Source organism: Octopus bimaculoides, chromosome 8 (assembly GCF_001194135.2).
Source record: "Octopus bimaculoides isolate UCB-OBI-ISO-001 chromosome 8, ASM119413v2, whole genome shotgun sequence".
NCBI lineage: Eukaryota > Metazoa > Mollusca > Cephalopoda > Octopoda > Octopodidae > Octopus > Octopus bimaculoides.
This window is the reverse complement of record NC_068988.1, coordinates 27,842,309-27,849,580: the sequence shown is the minus strand read 5'-3', so window position 1 is coordinate 27,849,580 and position 7,272 is coordinate 27,842,309. Positions and strand designations below refer to the sequence as shown.

The window sequence follows — 7,272 nt, the reverse complement described above, 5'->3', positions numbered from 1 at the left end:
ACAGACAGACAGACAGACAGACAGACAGACAGACAGACAGACAGACAGACAGACAGACAGACAGACAGACAGACAGACATTCTCATTTATATATATATATATATATATACACATATATATTTGGCTGTTATATCTTTGATAACATAACGTTAGATAAGATGATGTCTATATTACAATAACCAATAATATGTTGTGCATGTATAGTAATATTACAATCATGAAATTACGGAGATGTACTTGCATAGCAAGTGACCTGATCTGAGATCGTGTGCTGGAACGAAAACAATTGCAATGTAGAAAGTGTTTATAAGCCACTTAAGAAACACACAAAAACCGTTAGATTCACTTCAACATATATATTAGGAAGGGCATCCAGCTGTAGAAACTCTGCCAGATCAGATTGGAGTCTGGTGCAGCCTTCTGGTCTGGTTCGCCAGTCCTCAGTCAAATTGTCCAACCCATGCTAGCATGGAAGACGGACGTTAAACGATGATGACGATGATGATATATATATATATATTGAGGTCTCATTCTTTTGTTGTTACTTTTATCATTATTGTGTGTGTGTGTGTGTGTGTGTGTGTGTCTGCATGCATGTAATTACATGTAACTTTCCCAAATACATGCATGCACTAGTATACAAAGAAACACTTACACAGTCATGAGAAAATCCATGTGCACACATACACCCATCTGCACGCACACACACACATCTGCACACACAAATACAAACAATGAGAAGCAAGTAAACAAGGGAGTTCTTTCCCAAAATACCATTTATTGAATTCTGCCCAACTGCTTAAGTTGTTATTAAGAATAAAAGAACCATTATTAGTTCTAGAAAAACAATTACTTTGACATGACATGTAAACACTGCAGAATTTGTGTGCATGACACTAGCAGAGGCAACAAAGATTAACTGACATTAATTGGTGTAGGGGAGGAAGCACTTAATAACATGTCAGTGCAAGAAGTGAAATAATAGAAAGAGATGAAGAGGACAATTTAGGTCAAGTCAGGAATATAGGATGAACTATCTGAAATATGTAAGTTCATCTGTCAATAATTATGGTTTATCATTCTCTTTAATAGTTTCATCAGGAGGAAGGAATTGTGCCAATGACCTACCCATCTGAGTCAAAAGGAAGGCACGTGGCTTAGTGGTTAGGATTTTCAGTTCACAATTGTAAGGTCGTGAGTTTGATAACCGGAGGTGTGTTCTGTCCTTGAGCAAGACGCTTTATTTCACATTGCTCCAGTCCACTCAGCTGGCGAAAATGAATAGCTCCTGTAGATCAAAGGGCCAGCCTTGTCATATTTTCTGTCACGCTGAATCTCCTTGAGAACTACATTAAGCGTATGTGTGTCCGTGGAGTACTCAGCTACTTGCACATTAATTTCATGAGCAGGATGTTTCATTCATCTGATCAACTGGGACACTAGTCATTGTAACCAACAGAGCACCGAGTGAATCAAAAGGAGACTGATAAAGTTGATCTTCAGATTGTAAGTGCAGGCATGGCTGTGTGGTAAGAAATTTGCTTTCCAACCATACGGTTCTAGGTTCAGTCCTACTGCATGGTACTACCTTGTGATTGTGTCTTCCACTACAGACCCGAGCTGACCAAAGCCTTTTGAGAGGATCTGGTAGACTGAAATTGAAAGAAAAAAGGCTCTGTGTGTGTGTGCACTACTGTCTCCTTTCCTTGGCATTGCATGCTAGTAGTAAACGAGTGTCACCATCATGCAAGCAGTGTCCATTTCCAGTCTTCCATGAAAATGTTTGGTCATAGGAAAATATTACCTCACTTGGAAACAGGTGAAGGTTGGCAACAGGAAGAACATCCAGCCTGAGAAAATCTGCCTCGACAAATTTCCGTCTTCACCATGAAAGTATGGAAAAGTGGACATTAAATGATGACAGTACAATTACAAGTGAACACTTCAAGAAAAACATGGTCAAGAAGGGAATTTCAGAGTGTTAATATTCTGGAGAAGTATTAGAAACATTTGCTAGTGTGGTGCTTGGCAAGGATGACACAGAATTAGTGATGAGAGGAAAAGAAACGAGTGTGTCATGTAAGTGGAAGCAGTGTGCAATTAGCTCACTCTGAGGAGCAAAAGCCACTGTAGCAATGGTAGAGAGGCAGAGAGAGGAGTCTTAGAGATAAGGATCCTGTTAGTAAGTCCTAGCCAATCAGACAGATGGCTTTCTGATGATTTAAGTAGTTTGTGTGTATAGCAGTTGTTCATCTATTGTACATCTCACTTGAGCTTTGTAGAAAGCCAACTGCTGCTTAAAGTTGATGTATTTTCTGGCATTGGAAAGAAAAGTTAGCATCATGATAAAGTTTTTAATACATATATATGAAAATCAAAGTAATGGCTGATGCCAGTGTCGCATAACTGGCACCTGTGCTGGTAGTACATAAAAAGTACCTTTCAAACTTTGGGCCTCACAGGGGTCTCTGAAGATATCTCCACTGAAAGTCAGGTACTTCTAGCAAACATGCATTTCCAACCTGCTCATCCTTCCACCACTTGGCAATCCTACTGTGTACATTCCCACTTAAGCCCTGGTCCTGCACTGACCGCTATGCAATGTCTCAGAACGTTGACCCTCTAGAATCTTTTCCCTGCAACAGTTTAAATGGAACATTAAAAGTATTAAGTTCATTGGCCTCAAAAGGGCCAGTGAGATTTTCTACAGCCAGATGCCCTTTTGTAGTATATTGGAAATGAATGATATTCATTTACAACAATTATGCAATGTCAAGACAAGGAGATACATATACTGACACACTCACATACAGAAACGCATGCATACACACATACAGAAACGCATGCATACACACATACATAAACACATGCACACACCAACACATAGATAAACTTACACATGCATACATGAATGCATGCACACACACATGCATGCGCTCACGCACGCACGCACGCACGCACGCACGCACGCACACGCGCGGCTTCTTTCAGCTCCAAACTACTAAATCCACTCACAAGGCCTTAGCCAGCCTGAGATTATAGTAGAAGACACTTGCCCTAGGTTCCATGTAGTGGAACTGAACTTGAACCCATGTGGTTGAAGAGCAAACTTCTTAACCACACAGCCACTCCACTCCTGTGCCAACAATGAGGTGGAAAAAAACAAAAGCAACAGGCTAGAATTGATTCACTTCATATGATAAACCATTGTAAATGAACAAATGAGATTCTATGTAGTCGTTTGCGCTGCATGAAATAGCGACCAAAACACTCTTCAATCACATCCCAATGCATTAAGAAAGAACGGGATGCATGAAATAATGAAGTCCTAAAATTTTTAGAAAAAGACTAGAACATGTTTGATCAAAGATCTGCAATCAATGTAAGCCTAGAACAACAACAACAATAACTGCATGTCGAATTTCACAGCATTGTGTTTGGCAAATGCAAATATGATATATTCAGAACAGACATTTGGATTGTAATTAGATATTTGATTGACTACCTACAGGATCACCTACCACAGACTGCTCAACCAAAAATGATTACACAATGGCAAGATAGAAACTAAAGAGACAAATTCTTGTCCGGGCATTATAAATAATGAAAAGATTACAGGACAGACACACGTTGTAATTATGATCTTATAAACAATAAACAATGAAAATTTAGCACAATATCTTGGCAGCATCCCAATGATGTCATAATTGGGTTGACAATTAGACCAACGTGAAAATTTATACACTTTAATTATTGATGTAACCAGGTTCAAAAATTGCATAAAAACAAAATATTGTCTGTTATGTTTTCCTATTTTATTGTTTTAACATTTATATGCATTTTCCATGATTCCAAAGACATGATATTGTCATTATCCTCATTTAGCATATGTTTTTCCATGCTGGCTAAGGTTCAACAGTTCAACAGGCATTGACGAGCCAGAGGATTCTGCTATGGCTCAATGTCTGCTTTGGAATGGTTTCTACAGTTAGATACCCTTCCTAATGCCTATCATTTTACAGTGTGTACTGGGTGCTTTTTACAAAACACAGACACCAGTGAGATTACTAGGTAACTTGCAAGACAAAACCTCTCAAATGAGAGAGTGTGTTATTGAGGGAGGTGGCATTATGGCAGGTGACAGAAGGTTAAAGTAAGATAGAGAGATAAGAACAGGTGTCTCAGAGTAGAGAAGATACATAGTTACCTCAGTTAGAAATGAGAGAAGATGGTGGTGAAGATGTGTCAGGGTGTAATACCCAAGCTACAGGAAGGTGAACATTGGAGAAGTGGTACATTTGTAAATTTGGATATTTTTACACAAGAATTATTGAAGAAATCACAACCTTAACCAATTTTAAAACCAAGCCCTAACTTTGGATAGAGACTGCGGTGAAGTTGAGGTCAATAGCACATATCTATAAATAACAACACTCCCACCTCTCACAGAACAGTAAAAAAAATTCACTCCAATCAGTGCACTTCGAGGATGACCAAATGGACAGATCCTGATGAAACTGCAGCAGAAACACATGTAGGTCATTATAATATGCTGTATAGAACTATACAATAAATTTTGTGGATGTATAAGTCTCCATACTCTTTATTTATATATATATATATATATATATATATATGTGACTAGATCTTAGTGAGTCTTTCCACTTTAAGAAGGCAGGTGTAATTTGAATGAGATCTGACTGCTATTTTTAGGTTAAGCAACTATGTAAAGGCTCCCTTACCAGTTTGGTCAGTCAGAAAACAATGGCTGCTCAGAGTAAATAAAATTTAACACCACAATCTATTATACAATCACAACAATATACAGATAAGTATCTGAAAATATGACTATTTTTTATGCTGAATGCCAGCTGGCAGGGGACATTGTATCTAATCAATTTTATCTGAAAAAACTTGGATTCAAAAATTAAATTATCACAAATGAAATGACATGACTATGCTTACAGAAAATCAACATCATTATCATTTAACATCCACTTTTCCATGTTTGCATGGGTCAGACAGAATTTGTTAAGGCAGATTTTTTCTTCTTTTTACCATCAGGTGCCTTTCCTGTCACCAATCTTCACCTGTTTCCAAGCCAGGTAATATCTTCTCATAGCAAGACAAGTTTTTAACAGAAGTGAACACCCTCGTTTGTATAATGATACTCATTTACAACCATCGTATGTCTGGACAAGGGTAAACGCACACATAAATAAATATATATATACACACACAACAGGTTTTTCAGTTTGGGTCTACCAAATCCACTCACAAAGCTTTGGCCAGATCGGGGCATAGTAGAAAAAACCTACCCAAGATGCCATGCAGTGATAATGAGCTCCAAACCTACATGATTGGGAAACAAGCCACTCAACTACACAGCCACACCTGCATATATCACACATACCCTCAAATACTATATTTACCAGCATACAAGTCAATGTAGTGTATTGTGTAAACATGTAGCACAAGCATTCAAACATTGCCACTATCTTTCCAAATCCAGTTGCATTTCACATGGAATTTTTGATCTACCAAAGCTGTCTTGTATAATTTAACTACCTTTGCTTTGGCTATAAAGTTTGGTCTGAAAAATTTGACTTGTATGTTGAAAAATACAATAAGCAATGGAGTTCAAAACAGTAAGTAATAAACCAAGATTTTGTGTTAACTTGCAGTCAAGTATTCCGACTGGGTGCTTGCTACAAAGGTGACTGTATTAAAGTCATTTAAAAGAAAGGTCAAAAAGTAGTTATGCACATTAGCAGTGTTTTTATGTTTATTATCTGTACAGCCTGCTTCTTTTTGCTTTTTAGTTTTCTTCATTAAATAGGTACAGGTATGGTCATGAGGTTAAGATACTCACTTTGCAACCACATGGTTTCAGGGTTCAGTCCCACTGCACGGCATCTAAGGCAACTATTTTCTTCTATAACCCTTGTGAGTAAAGTTTGTAGACAGAAATGTGTGTGTGCTGGCAGAAACGTTAGCACTCCGGGCGAAATGCTTAGCGGTATTTCTTCAGCCATTACGTTCTGAGCTCAAATTCCGCCACGGTTGACTTTGCCTTTCATCCTTTCAGCGCCGATAAATTAAGTACTAGTTACGCACTCGGAAGGGCATCCAGCTGTAGAAACCTTAGCAGATCAGATTGGAGCCTGGTGCAGCCTCCTGGCTTGCCAGTCCTCAGTCAAACCATCTAACCTGTGCCAGCATGGAAAGCGGATATTAAGTGATGATGATGTACTGGGATTGATTTAATATTCCTGGAAAGCTTTCCAGATCATCATCATCATCATTTAATGTCCGTTTTCCATGTTGGCATGGTTTGAATGTGAATAGAATCAAAATAGAATATATTTCTTTCATTGAAATATATTTTTATACATCAAAAATTTCACCAATACCTGCCACCAATCTTACTATTCTAATATTCTAGGCAATAGGAGATTTTCTTCATTTCTAGAAGATGCAAAAATAGGAACAAAATTGTTTAGCTTCTACAGAAAAATCCTGTTTTGACACCTCTAAATGACAGCTTATCAATAAACTATTTCTGTCAAATTTACAATAACTTTTCTCTTATCTCAAGCTTTACAATCCAAAATATCCAAGGCTGAAGAGTTCATAAAAAATATAAACTAAGCTTGGTTAACTAATTTCAATTAACACAGTTGAACAAACAACACATAATTAGTCCACACTATACATAATTTAATAGTTAACGTACATAGTCTAGTGGTTAGGGTGTTACACTTACAAATGCAAAATTTTGGTTTCAATTCTATGACTGGGTGGTGTGCTGTATTTTTGAGCAAAACACTTCATGTTGTTCCAGTCAATTCAACTGTAAAATGAGTGACCCATGGGATGGACTGGTTTCTTGTTCGGTGGTTACCCCATGGAAACTGGGTAACCAGTTCTATGAGCTCTTGGACTCAAGACAGTAATGTCCAGAGGTTGATGATGATGATATGAAAATTATTATCTTGTGTTTTCAGGTCATGACATACAAGAAGGCAGAGAAAATAAAGACAAGCATTATGTATCAGGTTACATGCTAAATGATAAATATCAATGAAGAAGAATTGGTAATAAATGGAAAAGAAAACTAGTTTTGTGCAATGTGACAATCAAATCCACATTGTCTGATTGACAAACTTTCAGTTGTCTTTATCATTACTCAGCAGTTCAGTGATGTTCACTTGCAATCATATTCTGGATTTCTCTATATTTGTGTGTGTGTGTGTGTGTGTGTGTGTGTGT

General features: G+C 37.6%; 1 protein-coding gene across 2 annotated transcripts in view; it reads right to left on the bottom strand.

The window, feature by feature from the left end:
- The window catches only part of LOC106875482 (trafficking kinesin-binding protein 1), a 209,950-nt gene that overhangs the window by 172,215 nt on the left and 30,463 nt on the right, over positions 1-7,272 (bottom strand). The gene's annotated exons all lie outside the window — the stretch shown is intronic.